This window comes from Solanum verrucosum, unplaced genomic scaffold (genome assembly GCF_900185275.1).
Source record: "Solanum verrucosum unplaced genomic scaffold, falcon-dt-bn FXZP01000235.1, whole genome shotgun sequence".
NCBI classification, from domain to species: Eukaryota; Viridiplantae; Streptophyta; class Magnoliopsida; order Solanales; family Solanaceae; genus Solanum; species Solanum verrucosum.
The window spans coordinates 2,839,629-2,866,883 of NW_026019948.1; the positions used below are offsets into that span (position 1 = coordinate 2,839,629).

At 34.3% G+C, this 27,255-nt stretch overlaps 1 protein-coding gene across 3 annotated transcripts in view; it reads left to right on the top strand.

Annotated features, from left to right (window-relative positions):
• Positions 1 to 27,255, top strand: part of LOC125812740 (photosystem II reaction center W protein, chloroplastic-like) — a 428,451-nt gene that overhangs the window by 239,951 nt on the left and 161,245 nt on the right. The window lies entirely within an intron of this gene.

Genomic DNA, 27,255 nt, shown 5'->3' on the forward strand with positions numbered 1-27,255 from the left:
AGTTTTCTTATTATTGCTGAAAATGCTTTCAAATTGCTTTTGAAATGCACAAAAATGTAGAAAAGCATCGTGATTTATTTTTTCATGGGATAAAGCCACATAAATTTATTAGAGAAATCATTCTCGATAATTACATAACATTGGTATCCTAAATTTGATAAAAATAGGAAACGATTGCCAAACATCAGAATGAATAATGTACTCCAGTGGAATAATGTAACATAAATTCAAATTGTTATTGAAGAATCATAGAAAAGCACCATCATAGGAACACGAAAGTGAAAAAATGTTCAGTCTAGCTTAATAAGTAATTTACTTTTCATTATGCTTCATTTTCAACTACACATGAAGTTTTCTAGAATAGAACGGGAAGGACTTCTAGTGAAACTTTTGTAAATTTAACGAGAACACATAAAGGGAATACAACATAACTCACAAATATTGACGAAGTAACTAAAATTAGTGGGCAAGTTTTTCGCAGAATAATAACAGGACAAATCATGAACATTTGGATGATATGTCTTCCATTGCAAAACCACTAATCATGTTCAAGTTGTAGCAAGCAAAAACCAAAACTTCAGCCAAAAACAAATTAAAGAACTCTAATTTTTATGCAACTTTCGAAACGGAAGGTAACCAAGTTGTCACTCCCTGAGCCTACACCCTGGACATGGCCGGCACTCGAGAACCATTGATGGCCCGAAGCGAACCCTTGGCCTGGCTTACTTTTTCAGCGGAAGGCTTAACTTAACAAGATAATCTCAAAACATAACTTTAAAGAGATATAAACTTAGCCAAAACGGCAACTGAAGTCTGTAAAACAACATCTGAATGGTAATATAAAGACAACTGAACAACTAACTGATTGACTGTCTATGAAGCCTCTAAAAACAACTGAGATGGATGTTGGGACATGCCCCACAACATCCTAATGAATTGATAAAATAACTGAAAGCAATAAAAGGAGTCTTCCGGAATGCAAGGAGGCTCACCAACTGACTCTGGAGTGCTCACTAGATCAACAATGCGCTGGATACCAATCCTAGTTACCTGTGTCTGCATCATAATAAGATGCAGGCCAACTGGCATCAGTACATTGAATGTACGAGTATGCGAGTTAGAATGCTAAATACAACATAGGCTTGAAAGGAATCTGAAGAACTTACCTGGCTCAACTCAACTCAACATAACTGAACTCATTTCAATATAAAGCAGTTTAAAACAAGTGCAATATAAAGAAAAATTGTTTAAAAACATAATGTCAACTCTATGTGTATTCAAGGATACAACAAAACTCTGAAATGTATGTGAAAATACAATAAAATGTGTATATGAGAATACAATTACTATTGTGGGAGTTTCTCTAACCGACAACCATCACGTAAGAGTAATTGTGATGATACATCGTTTTGCCTCACCCAGCCAGGGCCGTTTCATACCTTGCCGCGGGTATAGAACCTGAACTACTAAGTGGATCCACTAGTCTATGCTAAAAAGCACTAAAGGAATAATCTAAAAAGTATGATCCTTTTCTACCCATGGTGGCTACATGGTTTAAGGGGGCTGTGAGTTGTCTAAACTCTCCCTCATATCGGTGCTCAATACTACTCCCAAAAATTATATAATATTAGCTCTTATGTTTTAAAAACATACTTCTTCTGTGATTTGAGATTAGTGCTAAAAAACTTAGCTCAAACGCTATCTTGGAAATCAAAGTTTCCCCTCTTTCTTCATTTAGAAAGCTATTACTCTTTTGTGAAAACTAGCCCGAAGACCCTTTGGAAATCTAAGTTTCCTTTCTTGTTTAAATGTGAAAACATTTAAAACCCTTTGGGAATACGTAGTCCCCATATACTTGTGAAGAAATGAACTTCAAGCTTTACTCTTTACTGAACTCAAAACTTAAGTGTTAAAACAAAGTTAAAACGTTTGCAAAAGACTTTTGGAAAACTTTAAGAACTTCTCTAGACTTTGATCTTAACTGCTCTTGACTTGACTCTTAGATGATCCTTAAATTGAATTATGGATTCAAGGATTTTAATTTGTGATAGGAAGGATCATATGATGTTTAGGAATAATCTTAAATAGCTAAACATGAGAAAAGTTACGAAATCACCGTCTTGGAACAAGTCCGCGACGCGGAGATGTTTTAAACAATTACTCGTGAAATTAAATTTTGAGACAGAGGAGTCCGCGTCTTAACCGCGATGCGGAGAAACTTTTTGGTCACTGGGAGAGCAAGTCTGCGACACAGACTTGCGTGCCAGATCACGCTCGACTTTTTCCGTCTCTGTTCTACAGCCCCAATTTGCCTAAATTCGAATATTTTTCTCAATAACTCTTTAGATTAAGATACCCAATTTATGTACCTAAGAACCTAACTCAAAACAACTCCATAATTCAACTCAAAGATCTCAGAAACTCCTCAATTCATCCCAATTCAAGAACAACATTCAAATTCAAGAATACATGTCAAGAACATTAACTTTCAAACTCTTTTAGGAAGAATTTCGCTGCACTAAACATGTTTGGCGTGTGGGTGAATGAACCCAATGCTATGAAAGACTCACATACCTTGTAAGATTAATTCCTTTGCGAAATCCACCATCGCACGATCTTAGCGAAATCTGAGCTTTTCTTCTCCTTTCTCCTCTTTTCTCTTTTCTCCAAGCCCTAGCGTGAATTTCCAATTGACTAAACTGATATCATTCTGATTTGACCCTCAATTAATTCACTAAAAAGAATTAAATTAATTGGGTAAGGAAAATACTAATCTACCCTTCAAAAAAATCCGGATTTGACTTTCCTTAATCGCACAACCCAACTTCCAAAGGACATAACACACTCATACGAACTCGAAATCGTACAAACTCAGCGGCGTTGGAAAGATAATTCCAAGAGCTTTCCAACCTATCTGAAAGTACACCTAATTCACCATGAGCTAGGAGTTATGGCCATTTCAAGTTGACCAAAACTCAACTTTTTCCTAACTTAAACAAATTTCCAGTTTTTCATTATTTCCAAAAATGACTATTTCCATTTCTAATCTTCTTCCTAGCTATTTCAATTTGCGAGATGTTACAATATATCCCCCTTGGGAACATTCGTCCTCGAATGTGATTATTCTTACTATGCTAAGGGTGGTAACATCAAATTCAAACACCCAATAAGCAAATGCAAACACACAACATGCTCACTCATAATTTAAAGAGTACTAAGAAGATAATTAGTACCTTGGTCTGCATTTTCTCCAAACTCAAAGAGACGTGGATATCTCTTCTTCAGCTTCCCAAGTAGCTTCAACAAATTGGTTCCTCCAAAGGACTTTGACTGATGCTACCTCTTTTGTCCTTAACTTGCGAACTTGGTGATCTAGAATCTGAACAGGAATCTCCTCATAAGATTAGCTATCCTTGACCTCAATATTTTTAGTTGGTATGATCAATGAAGGATCGCCCATGCACTTCTTCAACATGGAGATATGAAACACCGGATGAACCGCGGCTAACTCTTGTGATAGCTCCAACTCATAAGCTACATTACCAATCCTCTTGGATATTCGATAAGGTCTAATATACCGAGGACTAAGCTTTCCCTTCTTACCAAACCTCATAACACCCTTCATGGGTGAAACTTTTAGATATACCCAATCATGTACTTCGAACTCTAACGCCCTTCTCCTAACATCAATATAGGATTTCTTACGACTCTGTGTCGTTTTCAACCTCTCTTGAATCACTTTCACCTTCTCCATAGCTTTATGAACCAAATCTGGTCCTATCAACCCTGTTTTACCAACTTAAAACCATCTAATATGAGATCTGCATCTTCTCCCATAAATAGCTTCATATGGAGCCATCTGAATGCTAGAGTGGTAACTATTATTGCATGCAAATTCAATAAGGGGTAGGTGATCATCCCAATTACCTTTGAAATCAATCACGCAGGCCCTCAACATATCTTCTAATGTCTGATAGTGCTCTCTGCTTGCTTATATGTCTGAGGATGAAAGACAGTACTTAAGTTCACCTTTGAACCCAAGCCTTTCTGAAAAGATTTCCAGAATTGTGCAGTAAATTGTGCACCTTTATCTAAAATAATGGAGTCTGGGACCCCATGAAGTCTTACCACCTCATGAATATATAACCTGGCATAATCTTCTGCTGAATAGGTAGTCTTTATCGGCAGAAAATGGGCTGATTTTGTCATTCTATCGACAATAACCTAAATAGAATCATGCTGCCTTCGATACCTTGGTAAGCCTGTGATGAAGTCTATATTAATCATCTCACACTTCCATTCCGAAAGTTTTATATTTTGAGCCAAACCACCGGGCCATTGGTGCTCTACTTTAACTTGTTGGTAATTTGGGCACTTAGCAACAAATTCGGCAATGCCTTTCTTCATACCATTCCACCAATACAGCTCTCTCAAATCACAATACATCTTTGTAGAACCCGGATGAATGGAATATCTGGAGCTATGAGCCTCCTCCATGATCCTCTCTTGGAGTGCATCCACCATTGGTACACACAATCTACCTTGATATCTCAGTACGCCATCTCCCCCTTGTTCAAAAGCTAATACTTTTGCTTATGAACATTTGCCTTCAATTCAAGCAAAATAGGGTCTTGGTCTTGCTTGCCTTTTACTTCTGACACTAATGATGATTCAGCCCCATTCATCACCATTCTTCCTCGTTCTGTGGAGTCCATGAGTTTGCCTCCCAAGCGTGCAAGTCTATGCACATCTTTTGCTAACTCTCTCTTTTCTTCCTCAACATGGGCGGTACTACCCATAGACAACCTGCTTAAGGCATCATCAACAACATTAGCCTTACCTGGGTGGTAAAGAATACTCATGTCATAATCCTTGAGTAATTCTAACCATCTCCTCTATCTGAGATTGAGCTCTTTCTGAGTAAACACACACTGGAGGTTTTTATGAGCGGTGAACACATCCACATGAACACCATAAAGAAAATGGCGCCATGTTTTCAAAGCAAATGCTACAACAGCCAATTCTAAATCATTGGTTGGGTAGTTCTTCTCATAAACTTTCAACTGTATGGAGGCATAAGCTATAACCTTGCCATTCTGCATTAATACACAACCCAAACCAACTCTAGATGCATCACAATACACCGTAAAGCCTTGTGTACCTTCTGGTAAGGTCAATACTGGGGTAGTAGTTCACCTCTTTTTCAATTCCTGGAAGCTTTTCTCACAAGATTTAGACCGTTGAAACCTAACTGTCTTCTGAGTCAATTTGGTCAAAAGGGACGAAATAGATGAGAACCCCTCTACGAACCTTCTATAATATCTAGTCAAGCCCAAGAAACTCCTAATATCAGTTGGAGATATGGGTCTAGGCCAACTCTGTACTACCTATATCTTCTGGGTATCAACTCTAATTCCATCATTGAAAACTATGTGGCCCAAGAACGCCACAGACTCAAGCCAAAACTCACATTTCGAGAACTTAGCATACAACTCTTTATCTTTCAAAGTCTAAAGAACTATTCTAAGATGGCTAGCATGATCTTCTTCATTCCTTGAATAGATTAGTATGTCATCAATGAAGACGATAACACACATATCTAAATAAGGTTTGAAGACTCTATTCATAAGGTCCATGAACGTTGTTGGTGCATTAGTTAAACCGAACGACATGACCAGAAACTCATAGTGACCATAACGGGTCCTGAATGTTGTCTTGGGAATATCACACTCCCTTACTTTCAAGTGATGGTAGCCAAATCTGAGGTCAATCTTAGAAAAACAAGAAACACCCTGAAGTTGATCGAATAAATCATCAATCCTTGGAAGAGGATACTTGTTCTTGATGGTAACCTTGTTCAACTGACGGTAATCTATATACACATCCTAAGGGAACCATTTTTTTTTCTCACAAATAAGACTGGAGCTCCCCAAAGTGAGACACTTGGTCAAATAAATCCCTTATCTAAGAGATCATTTAACTGCTCTTTAAGCTCTTTCAACTCTGCTGGTGCCATTCTATATGGCAGAATAGATATCAGACGAGTATCTGGAACAAGGTCTATATCGAAGTTTATCTCTCTTTTAGGAGGGACTCCAGGAAGACCGTTAGGAAAGACTTCTGGAAACTCTATTACTACTGAAACTGATTGGCTAAGAGGTATCTCAACACTAGAGTCATTAATTCAGACTAAGTGATAGACACACCCCTTAGAAACTAACTTCCTTGCTTTAAGGTATGAAATGAAACGACCCTTAGGCACTGCTAAACTGCTTTTCCACTCTAAGACTGGCTCATTTGGAAACTGAAACTTGAAACCTCAAGTTCTACAATCAACTAAGGCATAACAGGCATGAAGCCAGTCCATACCAAGAATGACATCAAAATCTACCATGTATAACTCAATTAAATCAGTCATGGTACTCTTGTGATTGACGGAAATGGAACAATCACGATAAACTCTCTCTGCTAGAATAGACTCCCCAACAGGTGTTGAAACACTGAATGGTTCACTAAGTTACTCAGGAATAACATCAAAATTCATAGTAACATATGGAGTTACAAAAGACAAACTCGCTTCTGGGTCTAGCAAAGCATAAACAGTAAAGTCAAAGACTTGGATCATACTAGTGATAACATCTGGAGAATCCTCTTGCTCTTGGCGACTGTTGATAGCATATAAGAGGTTTGTTCCTCCGCCAGTACCGTAAGTAGCCCCTCTAGGTGCAACTTTGTCTGGTGGAGCAACTGAAGAAGACTAGACTCTGTTGCCCCCATTACCATTATCATGCATGTTCTTTGGACACTCTCGCATGAAATGTCTATTTTAACCACACTTGAAACAACCAGCGGAGCCCTCACGACAAGTACCTGAATGGTTCCTACCACACATGGTGCATGCAGAAGGCTTACTAACCCCTTGTGCCACACTACCCTGAGAATAAGCAGGTTTAGCTCTGAAATTCTGACTATTGTACTCATCTTTGTTCTTAGGTGCAGGTGTAGGTGCACTAGCAGATGATGGAGCAGGTCCTTTCTGTTTCTGTTGGAAAGATGACCGGTTGGCACTACTCCTCTGCTGCCCAAACTCATTCCCTGTCTTGGCTTTCTTGTTCTTAAACTCTTCTCTATCCCTTAACTTCTCTTCCTCAAACTGTTGCACAAATACCATTAACCTCGATATATCCATGTCCCCAATTAGCATTGCAGCCCTACCTTCCTTACTCGATAGACGAGACAACCCAACAACAAACAAGTTTATTCTACTTCTCATGTCCGCAACCATCTCCGGAGCATAATGGGATAGTTGCATATCTTTGAAATATGGTTTAACAAAAAAAGATTCTATAGCTTAATAGTCAAAAGCTCAAGAAGAAAATGATAAGAAATCTGTCAACTTTGATATTAATAATTAATGAATTAATAAATGTGGAAATATCTCAAGTATATGGTAAATTTTGTTGTCCAAATGACATCATTTGACTAATTTAATCTAGCCAAAAGAGTCATTATCAATCAAGAATATATATATATATATATATATATAAGTAACCAGGAGTATCATTGGTATCTCTTAAGAATAAGACAGAACTATAAGGATATATACGATTTTCTGATAGAACAAAGACAACTATATTTCGAACAATTAAGGTTATTTTCAGATTTGTTAACATCCTCACAAATATTGAATATACGCCAGGAAATAAAACAAATATATTTACAAATACCAACTATAGGAGCTAGAGTTTGTCACTACATAAAAGAAATTAGAATAGAAACACAAGATTGCAAAAACAGAACTCTATATTTAGCATAATAGGAAGTATTAAGAGGTTAGAATACTTAGATTTAGAAATAGTTTCAGAAAAGAAATATCGAAGATTAAAATTTGGATCATTACTTAAGTGTAATTTCGCAGAAGGAGACCATATCTTACATAGTGAGAATCAACATATAAATACTATTACAGATTTAGTAATAAATTTAGCAGAACATAGTCAGTCCAAAGACGATAGACTTTTACAGATAATAGAGACCATCGAAAACCTGCAGCATAAACAAAATAAATCATTAGAAAAGATAGAACAAAACTTTGATTTTCTAAAAAACCAACAAATAGATATAATCTCTAAGGTACAAACCATAGTAGCAAATAGAATAACTGATAACAATCCAATAGAAACAATACATAATAAACTAGAAAACCTTTATAAAGAAACAAAAGATATTAAGAAAGAATTAGGAAAACTTAAAGACTTAACCCTTTCATGAACAGTCTCTTTTATAAGGAAGTTTTTAGAAAAACAACACAATTTCAAGCTAACCCTGAAGGATTATCAGATTATACACCACCAGGCAAAACAGACCTAATAAGTGTAAAACAAAACAATCTAATAATTTTTGTGTTATTAGAATTAAATAAAAACCTAGAAGACCAAATAACCGAAATAAATAAAAAATTAGATAGTCTACTAGAAACAAAAGTCCCTACTAAAGAAAATAAGCAAGAAAACGATATACAAGCCTTAATAGAATAGCTCAAAAGAACTGAAATCACACCTCAAAAGGATAGACTTACGAGAAAAGAAAAACCATGGACATTTTTTCAAACAGTAATAGAAACTCCCAAGAAAGACAAAGGACCAGTTTCTCTCAAGATAGATTAGGTAATAATATGTTAGCTAGAATAATGAATAATTCATCTCGACCTAGTAGTAGTCATCAGTTGGATGAACTTATAGATGTAGATAGAGACATAGAAATATTCAAACAAAATAAATTAAAACTCTTAAATCCACAAGTTCTTTATAATACCGGTTTCTTTTCATCAACAGCACATCTATACAGACATTATAGAGAAGAACAGTTAAGTGTATCCGAAAACGATAGTGAGAGTATAAATTTAATTAGTAAAGAATCTATGCAAGAAATACAGAAAAGACAAATGAATCTCATGCACATGGGATTGGTAGTAATTGGGCTCAAAGGCTTAACTAGAAAAAATCTAGGTACTAAGGTATTGATTACTTTATACGATAGCAGATGGTCCGAATCTAAAAGATCAATAATAGGTTTAACAGAAGTAGACATGAGTAATAATGGAGGAATTTTTTACTGTAGTCCAGATTTTATGATAAATTCAAAAGAATTTGGAAAATACATAAAAATAGGCATATAGACCAAAGGCTACGAAGAAATGAACTGTGAAAACAATCTTTTGGTTTGTGTTGGCTTTATAGGCAAGTTAGCCACAAACAGCAGTTCAAGGTTTAAAATAAAGATAGACGACGCAGTAGGTATAATGGGAAATAAATGAATCAAACTAATGAACCCTTTAAAAATAAATTCAGAAGAATATGCAGGTAGAGAATGGAATTTGGAAATTTTTGTAAAAAGGAAGTATTACGACCAAATGACCACCTCACATACACTAATACTAAAGGAGAGACATCAATTAGATTCACTGACTATAAATATACAGATCAAAAAGAAATAGAGGAAGACTTAGAAGATAATGAATCAACCATCAATATAGAAGGTATGAATATTCAAAATATAAATAAAGAAGACTACGAAGTAGACTTATCAATAGCAAAAGCTAAAGAATTACATCAAGAAAATAAAACAACTTTGTTTAAATGTAAAGGTTGTAAAGTGGGAAAAATAGATATCTCTACAGTAGAACAACATTTTAGAGAATGCAAATTTAGAATGGATAATTATGGGTATAGACAAAAAGAAAACACCCAAGAAGAAAGCGATGACGAGACAACACGCAGTCTAAAAGAATTCATGGAAACCACTTCTTCTAGTTCAAGTCCTTTTCAAAAGACAACCTCCATAACACCAGTAGAATATACTATAGGTAATTTACCACGTCACAGGGTATATAGGCAAGACCCGGCAACAGAACCAGAAATGGTTAGACCAATAGGAATAAGAATGCCAATAGAAGCCCCTATCAAGCTTCAAGATGGAGGAGATAGAGGTAAGATATTAAATATAGCAGCTCATGACCCTCAATTGTGGAACTCAGTAATAGACGTATGGAAAGGAATAGTGGTAGCAGATTATATACATCATTATAGTGAAACAGATGCAGAAACTATGTAGAGATATATGGAAACCTTTTTAGGAGAATCAATCAAAGGAATGTGGGAAGCATATAAGGTGGCTTACCCTCAAGAATTCCAAGAATTAGTAAATATGGGACCAAATCCATATAATTTCACTAATAAAATACACAGTCTAATAACAGGAGAAGACCCAAATAGCGGGTTAGTAGTTTTACAAAAGAATGCTTTAATAAAACTAGAACAACTTAGTATTACGAATTGGAGCCATATAAAAAACTTTTTAACAGACTATTTTTATTATTGCGCTATAAGCGGCAATGAGTTTGACCAAAGCTTAGGAAAAAAGCTTTTTAACAAACTCCCTGGAGCCTTAGGAAGAGAAATAGAAGAAAGATGGAGCAAAAGAGAAGGAGTTATGCAAAATCCAAATGCTAATTGGTCTATTGGGCATAAAATACAGCATGTTATGGAAATATTACAAGAAAAGTGTACAAATATACAAATACAAAAACAATTAAAACAAAATGAGACAGGTTTTTGTAAAAATATATATACAACGCAAAGCTATGATCAAGGTACACCGAAAAGAAAATACAAAAAGACATATCAAAATAACCAAGACTACAAACCAAGGAAAAAATATTATCTAAGGAAATCCACGGCAAGAAAGCCTTATCTAAATAAAGATAAACATGTGAGAAAGCATAATAATAATAGAATCTATAAAAATAGACTATCCTATTTTACATGCGGAAGTGAAGAACATCTAGCTAATACTTGTCCAGGTAGAAATAATAGTAGAACAAGAAATGCCCAACTAATAGAAGATTTCCAGGAAACCCTGATAAATGTAGATGAATACATGTCAGATAACGAAAGTATATATTCAGTAATAAGTATAGATGCTTTAGAAGGACGACATCAAGATTCGTCTGATTCAGAAAAAGAAACTTTAATAAATGAAATAGGATTAGAAAAACTAAATTTAAATATCAAAGATTTTACATTTGCCAATATACATTGTGATCACCAATTTTCCAAAGGAAAAGGTTTAGATAGTCAAAAATGCTTTAATTGTACAGGATACCCCAGTAAAGACAGAAGAGCTAAATGTATGAATTGCTATATAGAAGGATGCCTCGTGTGCATCGATAAGATATTTAACATCAAAGTTATAGACCAGACAATAATCACAAAAGAAAAAACATTAATATCTTTAGAAAAAAGGATTGATAATTTAGAAGACAGAAAAAGTAAATTAGAAAAAGGAAAAGAAAAAGTAGACGGAACAAATCAAAATCCAGCGGTAGAAGAAGAAATCGAGCTCTTAAATGAAAAAGAAGACTATAAATCGTTCGAAGGATTAATTTGTAATGAAGACAAGAAAATCAATACTATCAAAATATTAACAAGACTAAGAATTCAAAACTATGAAATAGAAACTTTAGCTCTAGTAGACTCTGGATGCACAAAAAGTATAATAAATAGAAGTATCCTGCCTTCAGAAATAATAAAAGAATTTCCTGAGCCACAAAGTGCCATACAAATGGATGGATCTTCAAATATATATAAACATTATGTTAGTAATGCTCAAATAAGTTTTTTAAATACATGCACAGACTTTTATAAACCCACTTATAAATTAGAAAAAATATGGGTTAGAGATCTAAATATTAGGATAGACTTTGTTTTAGGCTTAGATTTTCTATTACATAACAACGGAAGTTGTCTCCTTACTAGAGATGGAGTAATATTCTCTAAAAATATGACTCAAACTTCCATAACAATAAAACCTATTCCAACAAAATCAAGATATTTTAAAAATACTGATAAAATTAATACAAATGCATTAAAATGTGAAAAAGGGGAAGAATGCAATTGTACTAAAATACATGTTATCAAGGAAGAAATTAAAGAAATTGAACTATTAGAACTAAGTTTATCTGATATACAAATAGAAAAAAGTTATGATCTAATAGAAATAAATACAGAACTTTATAATTTCAGAAAAGGATTACAACATATAAGAGTCATAAAAAACCAGAAAGACCTAGATGAAGTGATTTCCATCTTAGATAAATTAGAAATAATTGGAGAAAGACCCCTGAAGCACTGGGAAGCCAATCATATGACTTGCAGACTTGATATTATTAACCCAGAGTATACTGTCAAAACTGCTTCAATAGAATCCACAAACAAAGACCTGAGAGAATTTGAAGATCAAATAAAAGAATTATTAAATTTAGGGGTAATAAGAAGGTCAACTTCAAAACATAGGTCAGCCGCTTTCATGGTACGAAATTATAATGAAATACTAAGAGGAAAAGCCAGAATGGTAATAAACTACAAAAGACTTAATGACAATACTAGAATGGATGGATATAAATTACCAGACAAATCAGAACTAATAAATCGAATACAAGGAAGAAATTTTTTTAGTAAGTTTGACTGTAAGTCCAGATATTGACAAGTCAAAATGCATGAAGATAGCATAGAATGGACAACCTTTACCTGCCCAGAAGGACATTTCGAATGGTTGGTAATGCCCTTCGGCTTAAAAACAGCCCATCCGATCTTTCAAAGAAAGATAGATAATATATTTAGAGACTATAAAAACTTTATTTTAGTTTATGTAGACGATATCCTAGTATTTAGTAACAATACCAATGAACATCTAGGACATTTACAAACGGTGTTTAAACTATTTATAGACAATGAAATTATAATTAGTAAAAAGAAAATGGAATTATGTAAGACTCTTATAAAATTCTTAGGGGTAGAAATTGGAAATGGAAAAATAAAATTACAGCCCCATATAGCAAAAAAGGTCCTTGATATGCCTGACAAATTAGACAACACTAAAGACTTACAAAAATTTCTAGGAATATTAAATTATGCACGAAGCTTCATCAAAGATCTAGGGAAAGTCGCAAGACCCCTATACTCCAAACAGGAATTCATGGGCAAAAGACTTTTAATATGGAAGACATAAAATTAGTACAAAAACTCAAACAAATGGTTAAAAACATACCAGATTTGGCCCTCCCACTAGAAACCGACTACCCAATAGTAGAAACAGATGGAAGCCTAGAAGGGTGGGGAGCAGAAATAAAAACAAAAAAACAATAAATATGGAGACAAAAAAGACGAAAAAATTTGCGCTTATCACAGTGGAAAATACAAAGAAAAAGGAAATATGAGTAGCATAGATGCAGAAATTCTAGCAGTAATATATGGATTAAATAGTTTCAAATTATACATTATTAATAAACAAGAAATTTTGGTAAGAACTGACTGCGAGGCTATTGTAAAATTCCACCAAAAAATAGAAGGAAAAAATAGTAGTAAAAGAAGATGGTTAAATTTTTTAGACGCTACGTCAATATACAATATAACTTTAGAACATATAAAGGGAAAAGACAATTCCTTAGCAGATCAATTAAGCAGACTTATGAAAACTAATTGTTTGTTTTCAGAATGAGTACATGCAAAGATAAAGACAAAGCATCCAGTTTGAGTTCAAGTAGACAAAAAGACAAAAACTTGTATCTGCAGACTCTCTTAGGAAATACCTTATTTCAACCACAGACGAGACTAACTACAACAAGCATGGAAAGAATATATTTTGGAAAACAAAATCTAATCTTTTACCCTCCATCTAATTTAAGTTTCAGGTAAAACCAAAAACGAAGATAGATAGACCTCAAAGATGCTTAATAGACAATCTATGGATAGCATACAACAAGATTCCTCGAGACAATAGTTATTTCGTATCAGTAGTAAATTTATTAAGCCATTATTTTACAGACAAAAATGACGACAAAAAATTCAGATTTTATGTAGTAGTCTAAGGAAAATTGCAAGGAGTATTCCAGATGTGGGTAGAAGTAATAGATTCAGTAAAAGACTTTCCTACTCCACTTTTTAAAGGATTCAATGATTTGAATGAAGCACTAGATTATGCTAGAGGAACTCTTGGGCCTAATTATTTTATAAGCCCTGCTTTGAGACAGATTTCAAGACCATCTTTGCAATACAACATTCAAAAAGACACAAACAGAATAATTTTCTGCGATCATTGTTCTTCAATGACAGAAGGATTCAAAAGACTCAACCAGACGATCGAAAGACTAGAAACTGAAAAAGGAAAAATGACACGACATATCCACTCATTACAAGAAAGGATAAGGTTTTTACTTGGAAATGTCGATCAAACCATACATTTAGAGAGTTCTCCATCTCATTACAAAATGGATAAGACGGGTGTACATTCCCCAACGAATGTAGAAAGAGCTATTGTACCAGCTAGAGGTACAGCTAGTCTCGTTCAAACGGTAGCGGGTAAAGACTCATCAAATCCATTGATTGTTGACACTTTACCAAAAAGTATAAGAAATCTACCAGCAAGTTTTAATACAATAACAGAAGCAAGCAAAAGGACAAAGGGATTCCTCCAAAAAAGGAAAAAAAAAAACGATAGAAAAAATAATAAAAAGTTCCCTTTACAAGTTACTCACAAAAAAGACTAAGGAGGTAATACAAGAAAAAATTATACGAGAAAATCCAGAGCCAGATACAGCAAATTCAGACCACGAAGAAAGTAGCAGTGATGAAAATGATCTATCGATAGACCAATTTAATCAGCACTACGACCTAAATGAAGACAATGTTCAGGGATGAGTTTTGATTCCGACGCACTACACAACCTGGATACCTAGAGAAATACGTAAGCAATGACATCAACACAAGAAGACAAACAAATAGGTAAGCAGCGACATCACAAGCCATTATGATAAAGGAGACTCCACTACATGTCCACTACTAACAAGACGACAAAGAAGGTCCATTCAAGACTCCACTACATATCCACTACTGATTCCACTATCACAAGACAACAAAAGGATCCATTCAAATTTGAAAAAGTTTCACAAAGCCATGTGACGATGGGGCCCAAAGAGCACCCGGCAAGTGAAGAAAGTTTTTTTTTAGAATTTGAAATCCGAACTTCAAGTCCGGATCCACCCCTATAAATAGAACCATTCGCAAAGAAGAAGGTAGAGAGTAAAGTACAAGAAGAGAATTGAGAAAAGAAGCTTTGTAAGATTGTAAGCATTTTATAGTTTACATAGTTTACATATTCCCCTTCCCTTTCAAAAAAAAAAAAAGAGAGTGAGTAAGTATTTGTGTACAAAGTGTGTGAGTGTTTTAGTTTTCAAGTAGCGGCAAGGTCACCCGGGGACTCCCGAAAGGGAAACCTCATTCCGGCCATTATCATGTAAGTAGTTATTAGTTTTCTAGATCTTTGTCAATCTTCTCTCATGTAGATATTATTATGGTACTATTATTATGAATGTCTAATATAATGTTTATATTACTATAATGTTTATATAATGATTAAATTATTCTTAATTTACTCTTAGTAAATGGTTAGTTCCTTATCTTCTTAGTAACCCCGATGGATTAACCTGTAAATGCCTAGGGAAGTTGAAAGTCCGCCATGGTTATGGAACCGAAAGGACTGTGTATCCCAGGGTGTGGTTAAAGAAGAAGGTGCTAAGAACATGGGTTAAGGAAAAGAGATGAACAGAGTAAAAAAAAAAAAAGTAATTTTGGGAGAAATTACATAGATTTAGTAAAAATTATTACTAAACAGGATAACGGAGTAGGAAGAGGGAGTACTGAGTAGGATTTTACAACATATTTACAAACGCGGCTTATATTTCACAAACAACCTGATTTATATTTAAACGTATATTTAGAGAGCTATTTGTCACTAAATAAAATCCAATCAATGAATTCTAGCAATACCACTTCCTGCGTGGTAATTTGAATAAAATGAGTACTTGGTGTTGAAGATACAATTATTTTTTTTTGTTAAATTTGTTGAGTTTTGACATAAATTTCACTTGAATTATATATTTTTTATTATTTATCGAGCACAATGTTAACATAATTTGTAGATACCATATATAGCCTTTGAGAAGAATTCAAATGAAGCGAATCAAACATGATTTGATGCGCTTATCTTTAGAACTAATGTACTTACAAACATTATATAAAAAATAATCCAAGATACAATATGTATGAAAACACAAACCTTTGTGCAAATTAAAGTTTTTTCACTAATTGCTACTTGAGAATGGCTCTATGTATAAACTTTTCATGGCTTAGCGAGTCATACAACAAATATGGTATAAAAATGATTTTGTTGCTCAAATGAGATCATGAGACTAATTAAATCTAACCAAAAGAGCCATTAATCAAGAATCTAGGTCTCTCTCTCTATATATATATATATATAAGAACTACTTTCAGAACGGGGTGATCAAATATTACAAAATATAACAGATTGAGGTAGATTTTGGCTGAAGATTTTAATCAAAATAATGCAAAATATGCTTTAAAATCCACAAAAAAAAAAAAAAAAAAACTAATTCACGCTGCTAATCATAGCTTTAGTACTTCTTCAAACATTCTACCATAGGGTTTCACCAAAAGTGGCTTGAATTAGTGATTACAGGAATTATAAGAAATGAAATTTTTTATCTATTAAAATATTGCCGATTAGTTGGTTTGTGCCTAAACTCTCATCCTGTTGGTGAGGATTCAATTCCTCATATTGTTATTCCATTTCCCCACCCCCAATTTTTACTTTTAGTTTTAAATGTGAAATAGAATCTTTATTGAAGAAGCCATTGCAATTGGAGAGAACTAAGAATAAATAAGCTATTATATCTCTCTCTTTGATTTATTATATGACCTGGTTCTTTCTAGAGAAGAAAATCTTTTAAATAGATTGATTTCATAATGTTTTTACCAATGTAATCTCACAGTTCATATAGTAGAAAAATAATTTTGATGCTTAAAGACATTAGATTAATTGAACCTAACCAAAAAAATCATTCATCAAGAGTATAGTTTGTTAAATTTGTGACGGAGATTAAAAGAGCTTATTTTAGTCGAACTTGAATGATTAAAGTTGCTCAATAGTATAACTAGTGACGAATTTAAGATTTTAATTTGATGTGTTCGATTAATCTTTAATGTTCTTAGAACGAAACTCATCAGACTTATAAGGTTATGAATTAAAATTTAATTGTTGTTGAAATTTTTGCCATTACTTATAAAAAAATTTATACTCCAAATAAAAAATATTGAGTTTGGTGCTTTCGCGCATGTACTTGTATTTTATTGAATTTTGCATGGTGCATAGAACCAAAAATGGAAAAAAGTTTATACCATTAAATGTGATCATAATTGATGATAACTTTTTAATTCGCAATCCATTTGGTTTAGTGGTAAAATTAGTTAGAATATATTTACCTATGTTGGCTTATTTAATTTCTCATGAAATATTATAGTAGATTCAACAACAAAAAATCTAGGATAAACATGATAACAATTAAATTTGAAAATAAGTATTGAAATAACACTAGAATATCAAGATAATTTTAGGCAATTCATAGGTAAAGTTGCTCCTCCAAAAGAGTAAGATGCTATAACTATTTTATTTTTAATTTAACACTAAGATGATAACATTGCAATCTCAAAAAAGCTTCTAGGGCAAGTTTACTCTTCATCAATCATTATTTTTGCATATTCGATAACATTTAGCAACTCTTCGTTCTGCAAAAAAAAAATAAAAAAAAATGTGTTAATCATAAATAGGATATATGTTATACACATTGTTAACTTCAATATATATGATGAGATGAACACTAACCTCTTCAATTTGTTGGTCAACCTCTTTAGATAGCTTGTCTTCATCAAAAGTTAAGCAAGTAGACACATTCCTCCTTTCAATCAACAATTTGTTTTTCTTGCAGAGCAATGAATGTTGAAGCATATGTGCCTCCTTTTCTATTTCCTTCAATGTTCTAAGAAAATAATAGTAAGCAACATAAGAAAAAATCATGAAGAATTTAAAATAGATAAAATTTGACATAGAAATAGTTTAACCATATATAAAAAATAGGTGTTTTTTAATCGTGAAAGTAAGATAAAATATATTTTATAATATATACATAAAAATAAATTTTAATGCACAATTGATGGATGTTATTAGTTAAGAGCGGGATGAGGAGAGAAAATTAAAAAGAAACTCACTTGATAAGTGCCTGATATCTCTCGAATTCTCTAAAAGTGGTAAGCAACATTAAAAAAAATTCATGAATATATAAATAAATAATATTTTAACTTATATACACTAATAATGTAAAGAAAAACTCACTTGATGACAAGTTCTTGTTGTGAACTAAAACCCCTTCTTGAAGATGCCATTGAAACAAAAGAGAAAATTAAGAATCAAGATGGTCTTATTGTGCTTATTTTTCATATGACTTGGTTCTCATAACAGGAGAAAGTCCTTTAAATAGATGAATTTCATGATGTTCTTACAAAAACTAATGGTCAAAGTTCAAGAAAATGACAAGATATCAGTCAACTATGAAATTAGTAAAATTTAATTTTTTTGCATATCTTTGAAATATGGTAGAAAAAAAAGATTCTATAGCTTAATAGTCAAAGCTCAAGAAGAAAATGATACGAAATCTGTCAACTTTGATATTAATAATTAATGAATTAATAAATGTGGAAATATCTCAAGTATATGGTAAATTTTGTTGTCCAAATGACATTATTTGACTAATTTAATCTAGCCAAAAGAGTCATCAATCAAGAATATATATATATATATATATATATATTAAATTTGAACAACTTCACATTTATGAATATTGTAAAAATGTGTTTTCTTCTATTTATAAATGTATTAGTTTTAAAGAAAAATTATCTAAATACACATCTTATTTTATCTTAATCTCTAAAATTCTCTACAATTTAATTTTTTTTCAAAAATCCAATCTCGAATACATCACTGTCCTCTCGCTGATTCATCCCTTCCCTCTCTGATACATCCCTCCACTATGTATTCAGATGTCTTATCCATTTTCAGATACATCGATATTCCCTCTCCAATACATCCCTCCTCTCCCGGATACATCCCACCCCTATGTATCCGGATGTCCTAACCCTTTCTCCGATACATCCCTATCCCCTCTCCGATACATTCCTCGCCTATGTATCTGGATATATTTGAAATTCATTAATTTTAACGAATTTTTGTAATTTCAGAAAGAGTAGGAAAATAATGTAATTACTCTTAGTACTATGATATTTATGTAAATTATACTTATTTTAAGGGTAGTTTTGAAACATTGAAAAATCTTTCCATATTTCATAAATTCAATGATAAATATATCACATAAATTGAGACAGAATAACTAATTTGCTCCCGTGATTATTAAATAAATTAGCGTATTAATTCTACTATTTAGAGAGAGCTCTTTGTCGCTAAATAAAATCCAATCAATGAATTCTAGCAATACCATTTGCTGCGCGGTAATTTGAATAAAATGAGTACTTGATGTTGAAGATACAATTTTTAAAAAAAAATTAGTTGGGTTTTGACATAAATTTCACTTGATATTTTTTTTATTGAAAATTTAAGTTTTGTGAGTGAATCAATTCCTCACTATATCAAGAATGCACTCTATCATATGGCTAGGAAAAAAAAATATATGAGTTAAACATACCATTCTCTCTAAATAAAGAATATTATACTTGTAACATGCAAAAGACTATTTAAGCCCGTAAATTAAGAACAACTACATTTCTGAATGAAAATGCATTAGAGAAGAAAATAGCTAATTCAATATTAAACATAAATTTGACTTTCCGTAAGAATGACAATTTAAGAAGAATTTAAATTTGACGTTCATGTAAATGATCTGAAAGAATTATATTTTTATTATTATTTATCGAGCATAATGTTAACATAATTTGTAGATACCATATATAGCCTTTGAGAAGAATTCAAATGAGGCGAATCAAACATCATTTGATGCGCTTATCTTTAGAACTAATGTACTTACAAACATTATATAAAAAATAATCCAAGATACAATATGTATGAAAATACAAACCTTTGTGCAAATTAAAGTTTTTTTCACTAATTGCTACTTGAGAATGGCTCTATGTATAAACTTTTCATGGCTTAGCGAGTCATACAACAAATATGGTATAAAAATGATTTTGTTGCTCAAATGAGATCATGAGACTAATTAAATCTAACCAAAAGAGCCATTAATCAAGAATCTAGGTCTCTCTTTCTCTCTCTCTCTATATATATAAGAACTACTTTTCGAACGGGGGTGATCAAATACTAATTTTTCTATGTCTCAACTCTCTCTTTCACTACACTAATCTCAATATAATAGTACTCGTTTTTTGAAAGCCTATATTTTCTTTTACATCTCTTGTTGTATCTTCTTCTTCTTCTTCTTCTTCACAACACAAATGAAGACCACACTATTTATAGGTGATAAATTATTCCTTGCAATGAATAGGAAGATAGTGGGTAGTAAATTTGACAAATGAATGACTTAACTGCTACATAAGTTACAAGACATAAAGATAGCATATAATGAGTGAAATGAAGAGTTGGTGGTTACATAAGTTACTAACAACTAATGACCACTGTCTTCCACAATTGATGAGAGTAAAGAGGCACAAATGTAAAGTGCACCAATAGACATAATGTCACAACCCAGACCGTCGTGATTGACACCCACACTAACACTCCGGTGGGAGAACCACTACTACAGCTCAAACCAAGCAACTAAACCAAAACTAAGACATTTAAGTTACGGAAGCAAGTTAAATACTAAGGAAAGAAATAGGGAGTTCCCATAAACTCCAACAAAAGTCTAACAACGAACTAAACAATGCGGAAGAATAACCTAGAACTTGAAAGTCAATGTACGAAAACATCTAAAGTTCAACAAGTCTAAACAAGAAGAGATGCAACCTCAATCTAATGAACTAATCAACTATCTAGAACGCAAGTCTAAGTCCGAAAATGGTGGACATAGACGAAAGAGAACCCATGGCAGCCCGGAAGAATTGACTCACCCTTGAATTCGAACGATTACTGATCTTTTAAGCGAGGTCTGTCAGTAGCCGCTTGAAGATGCCTTATACTCAACAAAAATAAGAGCAAGTGCAGTATCAGTACACAACCACAGTGTACTGGCAGGATCACGCGGCTATCCCACTAAGTGTAACATAAGCAAGTCAGTGCAACATTATAAACATGCAAAATACTGAACATATGCAATATCAATTATCACATGCTCAACAATATACACAATTATAACAAGTTATTAGTCCTCTCATGGAACCCAAACTCAAACAGTTAGCATAACGAAACATGGTACCCGATCCGATGTTTATGCCGAAACGTGGCAATCGATCTCATAATTATGTCGGAACATGGCAACTGATCCCAATTAGTTATGTTGGAACGTGGCAACCGATCCATTCAACATACCACAATCACAATCGCAAGTATCTTCTTAAGTTCATGCATCAATTTATGATTCATGGCATTCATCATTCATCTATCTCATATACAATAAATGTGATCAATCAAACAACATTCACATACATGCAAGTATCATAATGAAGCAAGAACAAACGTACATCACACAATCATAGAATCACAACCATCACCTACCTCGAAACAAGCTTGAAACCCTAAGAAAAGTGATCCTTCCCTTTCTGGATTCGTTCCGCTTGTTCTTGGTCTACAAACAATCAATACAATACGGGAATCAATAAACAATCACTAATTACTCGAATTACTAACAATTTTATGAACCCTGGATCAATTTCATGATTCTAATTATCCAAATAGGGATGTTTCCACCATAAAATCTATATCAAAACCCTCCGCCATTATTAATTATCCATTTTATTACGTTCTACGGATCAAAAAATGGATTCGGGGAGTGAAAAACTTACCTTTAGACTCAAGAATGGTGAAAAACTATTAGGAGTCGTCTAGGGTTCGTTCCTTAGTTCTAAAATTGAAAAGTGCAAAATAAGGTCGTTTAGGGGTTTATTTACGACTTTAAGTCACGTCGAACCCGCCACACCGGCCCTTACCTCGCTGTAGTGATCCCGCCAGGGCGGCAAAAACTCCCGCCAAGGCGGCTTGCACGAACCAGTGAGTTATTTAAAGAATTCCAAGACCATCATTTCACAACACACCTCTAACCAACGAGGCTTAGAAAATACCCTTTACGCTAAGATCAATTTCGGGAGCTTTATTCACCCGAATTCAATTCCGTAAAGTCGTACGGGTTCCTTATCGAGTTATCTAACTACTCATGTTATCAAAATCATAAATAATTCACCCGATTGTTACCAGATTTCCCTAAACCTTAAAGACTCCAATTTCATCCAAATTTGAACTAGGTTGGGAAAATCCAAATACTACGAAAAAAATTTTCGGCCCCAAATTTTCCCCTGTTGACTTTTATATAATGACGAAAATATGTCGTTACACATAACATGATACATAATGTGACATATAATATATTTTTATTAATATTAAAATGTCACACCAACAATAGATATATAATGTACATTCTCAATTACAATTTTTTAATGTGAAATAGAAATGTCACGACCCAGACTGCCGTGATTGGTGCCCACACCAACCCTCCGGTGGGAAAACCACTGCTACAACCCAACTAAGCAATTTTAGGAAACTACACCATTTAAAGAAATGGAAGCAGGTTTAAATGACGAATTAAATACGGAGTTTCCATAAACTCCGAAGGTCTTACAAATAACTATTGCGGAAATTCAACCCCTAGAACTAAAAGTCATTGTACTAAACTCTACTAATCAACAAATCTAAGAAAATAAGGGTGCAACCCTGAAAGCTAAACATAGGTAGAATGTCTAAACATCTGGTCTGAGTTCGAAAGGAATGGACTAAAACAAATGAAGGATCCATGGTTGCCTAATCTAAAAGACTTGGCTCACCCTCGAATCATGTCTGTTCAATGATCTCCTAGCTGAGGTCTATCAATAGCCGCTTGAAGATGCCCTGTACTCAACAAGGAAAGAGCCAGTGCAGTATCAGTACACAAACAACGGTGTACTGGTAGGATCACGCAGCTACTCCAGTAAGCGTAATATAAGCAAGTCATTATAACACAGTCAACACACATATACATAATGCACAATTCAATCATCATTTTAGGACCAACATACAATTTCCCAATTACCATGAAAGGCAATTATAAATGTAATAATCACAAATGGTTCTCGCATGGAACACACATCCAAATGGTTAGTGTATCGGAACGTGTCACCTGATCCAATATACATGTGTCAAAATGTGATACACAGTCTAATATATGTGTTGGAACATGACACTTGGTCTAATATATGTGTCGGAACGTGACACCTGATCCAATATACATGTGTCGAAACGTGACACCCAGTCTAATATATGTGTTGGAACATGACACTCGGTCTAATATGTGTATCGGAACGTGACACCCGGTCTAGTCAGCACAACCACAGTCAAACCACACCTATAATGAATAGTGCACATAGTCACACAGTCAAGTAACAAGTTCATGACATGTAATTGTCCATACTTAATCATTTCCTTATAAGTTCAATTCATGTTTCCCTATTCACATACATGCTTTCATACAATGGAGAAATTAACATGCATATATCACACAACAGAAAGTAGAACCATCACTTACCTCGAAACCAAGCCATCTCTTAAGACACTTGAGTCTTCCATTTTCGGAGTCTTGCAACTTGTTCTTGGTCTCCAACAATTAATTAATGCAAGGATCAATAAACGAGGCCTAATTTAGCCAGATTATATAAAAACATCAACCCAAGGTTCAAACCCATAATGCTAATGCTCAACTAGATCTTTTCCCACCATTAACTTCAGGCCAAAACCTTCCCCCAACAATAATTTACAAGGATTCTAAGATCTAACAATCGAAATACGGATTAGGGGAGTAATTAACATACCTTTAGCATGAGAATTTAAGAAAATCTGATAAGAAATTGCTTCGGGTCATCCTTTAGCTCTTAAGAACGAAGTTTTGCAGAAAATAATGATTTAGAGGTTTTTCTCCGATTTAAGTCGCGATTGGCCCTGCACGGTGATGAGTCCACAAATTGAACTCATTTGGGATTTTATTTTGATAGAAATAGTGTCCTCAAATGCTTATTTTGTCTCAATATCTGATGAAAACTCTTACGTTTCAGGTATTTGAAGTTTTAGTGGAAGCATGGACACTTAGGCGCAAAAAGGAACAAAAAGGATGAAAAGAACGAAGAAGCTGAAGCCTGAGCATCGCCAAACACACTTGGCGATTCGCCGAAGGGACGCACTTTACCCTTTGTTCCAATACGCGAAGCCCTGAAGGAGAAGAATCAAAAAGGCGATGAAAGAAGCAGTCGGCGCTTCGCCGAATAGTTTTGCGAAACAGTACGATACCGCCTAATGGTCCAGAACGTGAAGATGCTGAAGGCAAGCACGAAACGGCGATGAGACAGAAGAAGGGCGAGTAGCCGAGTTATTCGGCGGCCTTGACTAACCTCGTCGAACGATCTGCCAGCACTAATTTCTGAAGTCTATAAATACTAAACTTTTATTAACTTTAGAGAGTCGAATTATTATTATAATTTTTACAATAGAATAGTACTTTTTGGATATTTTCTCTCAAGTTTGGAGAGAGTTTTGTTTGGGAGACTTGAAGAAAGAAAAATTTCATCTTCCCCAAGTTGGAAGTGGGTCATCTCCATTCTTCTTCCTTTGCTTATGTCAAGGTTTAATTCCTTATACCCATTTGATTTTTGTATCATTTTAGGTGTATTTTGTTATTTCTTGATGTGTGGAAAAAAACCCCATTCTTAGGGTGTGATTTAGCAAATATGTGTTGATATTATTGTTGGGTCTTGTTTGCTGATAGGCTAGATGTATTTTAATGGTGATTTCACCTAGTGGTTGTGGTTTAATTTAATAGGTTTGTAGTTGCATATACAAAACCACCCATGTGTTTTCGGCTTGCTCGAGAGAGAGGTCGCGAAACCAAGACCGCTAGACTGATGGCCTAAGAAGTGGGTCAACATGAGGTTCAGCCCGAGAGGTTGAGCCCTAGTCCCATATCCTAACACTCAGCTCCAGAGAGAGAGAGTAGGGTAAGGCGTAGGCTGGCCTTCATGCAGCAAATGGGTGTCCAAGAGGAACTTATTTGAAAGGGGGTAAGTTGCCCGAAAGGGAACTTATTTCCATCTAAAACTTAGCCTAGTCACTATTATCTTGCAAATTTCCTATTGAAAGCATCTACCCAACGATTTATCTCTACTTGTATTGCGGTCACACCCCAAGAACTTCTCCCCATACTTGTATTTTTGTTGTTTTTACTACTTGTGACAAAACCCCCATGTGATATTTGACACTTTTGTGTCACCCCCTTTAATTTACTATGTTTTTGTTTGTCAATGTATTTAGCTACGACTAGTTAGAGCTAAATTTTATTTTTCTATCAATTTTCAAAACCACTCACTTGGGGCACGACCCGAACCCTTGGTTGGATTACTATATTATCGACGATCGTAGACACTCGTATCGTAGGTTAGTGTCGTTGGTCACGATAAGCATCAAAATGGTGCCACTACCGGGGAGTGGTGTTATTTGAAAATTTTTAGATTAGTAAAATTTTGGTTTTTCTTAGTTGTAATTTCACTAACCTTACTTTTAGTTTTGTTTTTCATTGGGTTGTCCATTTAGATGAGCATGACTGAGCATAGTAGTGGCAAATTGGTCTAAATGAGCCAAGGAGTCCAAAAGGGCCTCATGTTGACCGAACTGGCATCTCAACTAAATGACTTGGCCACCAAAATATCAGAGGTGGAAGTCCAATGCAATAGCAGGGGGAGGTACATACCCCCTCATGAGTGGAGGAAGTTTAGAAATAGGGAGAAAAATCGTGTCGAGGACACACTTCAAATCATTCTCCAAAAGATAACCGATCAAGATCGGGTGTTGGAAGAAATGAATGAGAATATTGAAGTGTTGAATCAAATGATTGGACCTCACTCTAGATCAATCCAGCTAATCAGGTCATTCTTGAGTTTTGCAGTGCCTCATCTCCACCCAAATGACAAATTGGGGTCACCTAGTGACACTAGGGCTAACCCCAATAACGAAGAGTGAGACAGAACTTGCATCGTGCCACGACGTAAAATAAGGCGCATCTTGAGAGGCAACCCAAGGTTTTACTTCTTTTAATTATTCTGTTCGAATAATGGTGTGCTGATTTTGTAGGTTAAAGTGAGAAAGGGATTGAAAAGTGCAAGTTGGTGAGCCAAGGATCCAGTGGGCGAATCGCCAAACCTATCGGCGATTCCGACTTAATCCGCCGTTGGGACCCCAAAATAAGGGATGTCCTGTAAAACTCGACGAGGTAAGTATGCGTTCAGTGCGTCACCAAGTTGATCGCCGAGTTGATTAGTGTTAAGACTAACGTCTCCGAATGATCGAGAACTGAACGGTTATATAAAGGTAAAAGGTCAATTTTTTGAATCTCACACTTTCCCTCGTTTCAAACTCCTCAAAATCACACCAAATGTACTTTTTCTTAGATTTTTACCTTTCCATTAGTATTTTAGTTGGTAATTAGTGCTTGGGATTGCATCTCTTTGCTGCCTAGTGTTTCAATAAGCAATTTGATCGACATTAAAGGTTAGTCCATAAAACCCCGAATTTATCTTTAAAGTTTTTACACTCATTTGCAATTGTAGCATCAGGATGACATGTGTTGTGCCTCTCTGATAGAAATAGGTTGATATGTTATGTGTAATTCGAACTTAGTTGCCTAAATATTTTAATAATTTGATGCATTGTTGTTTGTGTTTTAATTTAATTGAGATTGCAGTGGGTGCTGCTTGACTGTCATTATATTGGTTGGGTAACACCTAGATAGCCCACATTTGTGTTAAATAACGAAAATTTCTCAATGAAGGAATGGGTGACGACATTCTAAAGGGTGATCGTAGTTAAATGGCCAAATTTGGTAGGACCGAAAGATGTTTAAGTATTCCGGAGTGATGGGAAAAGTGAGTCTTGTGTGAATTTCGTGTATGCATGCTTTGATTTTGATTCCAGGGATTGTAAGGTCGATTATAAGAAGTTGGTTGAAAAATAGGCACGCTAAATCATTCGGCGAGCTGGGTCGCGCTAGCCAAACAATTCGGCAGTTTGCCTACTGGTCTTAGATCGCCATTC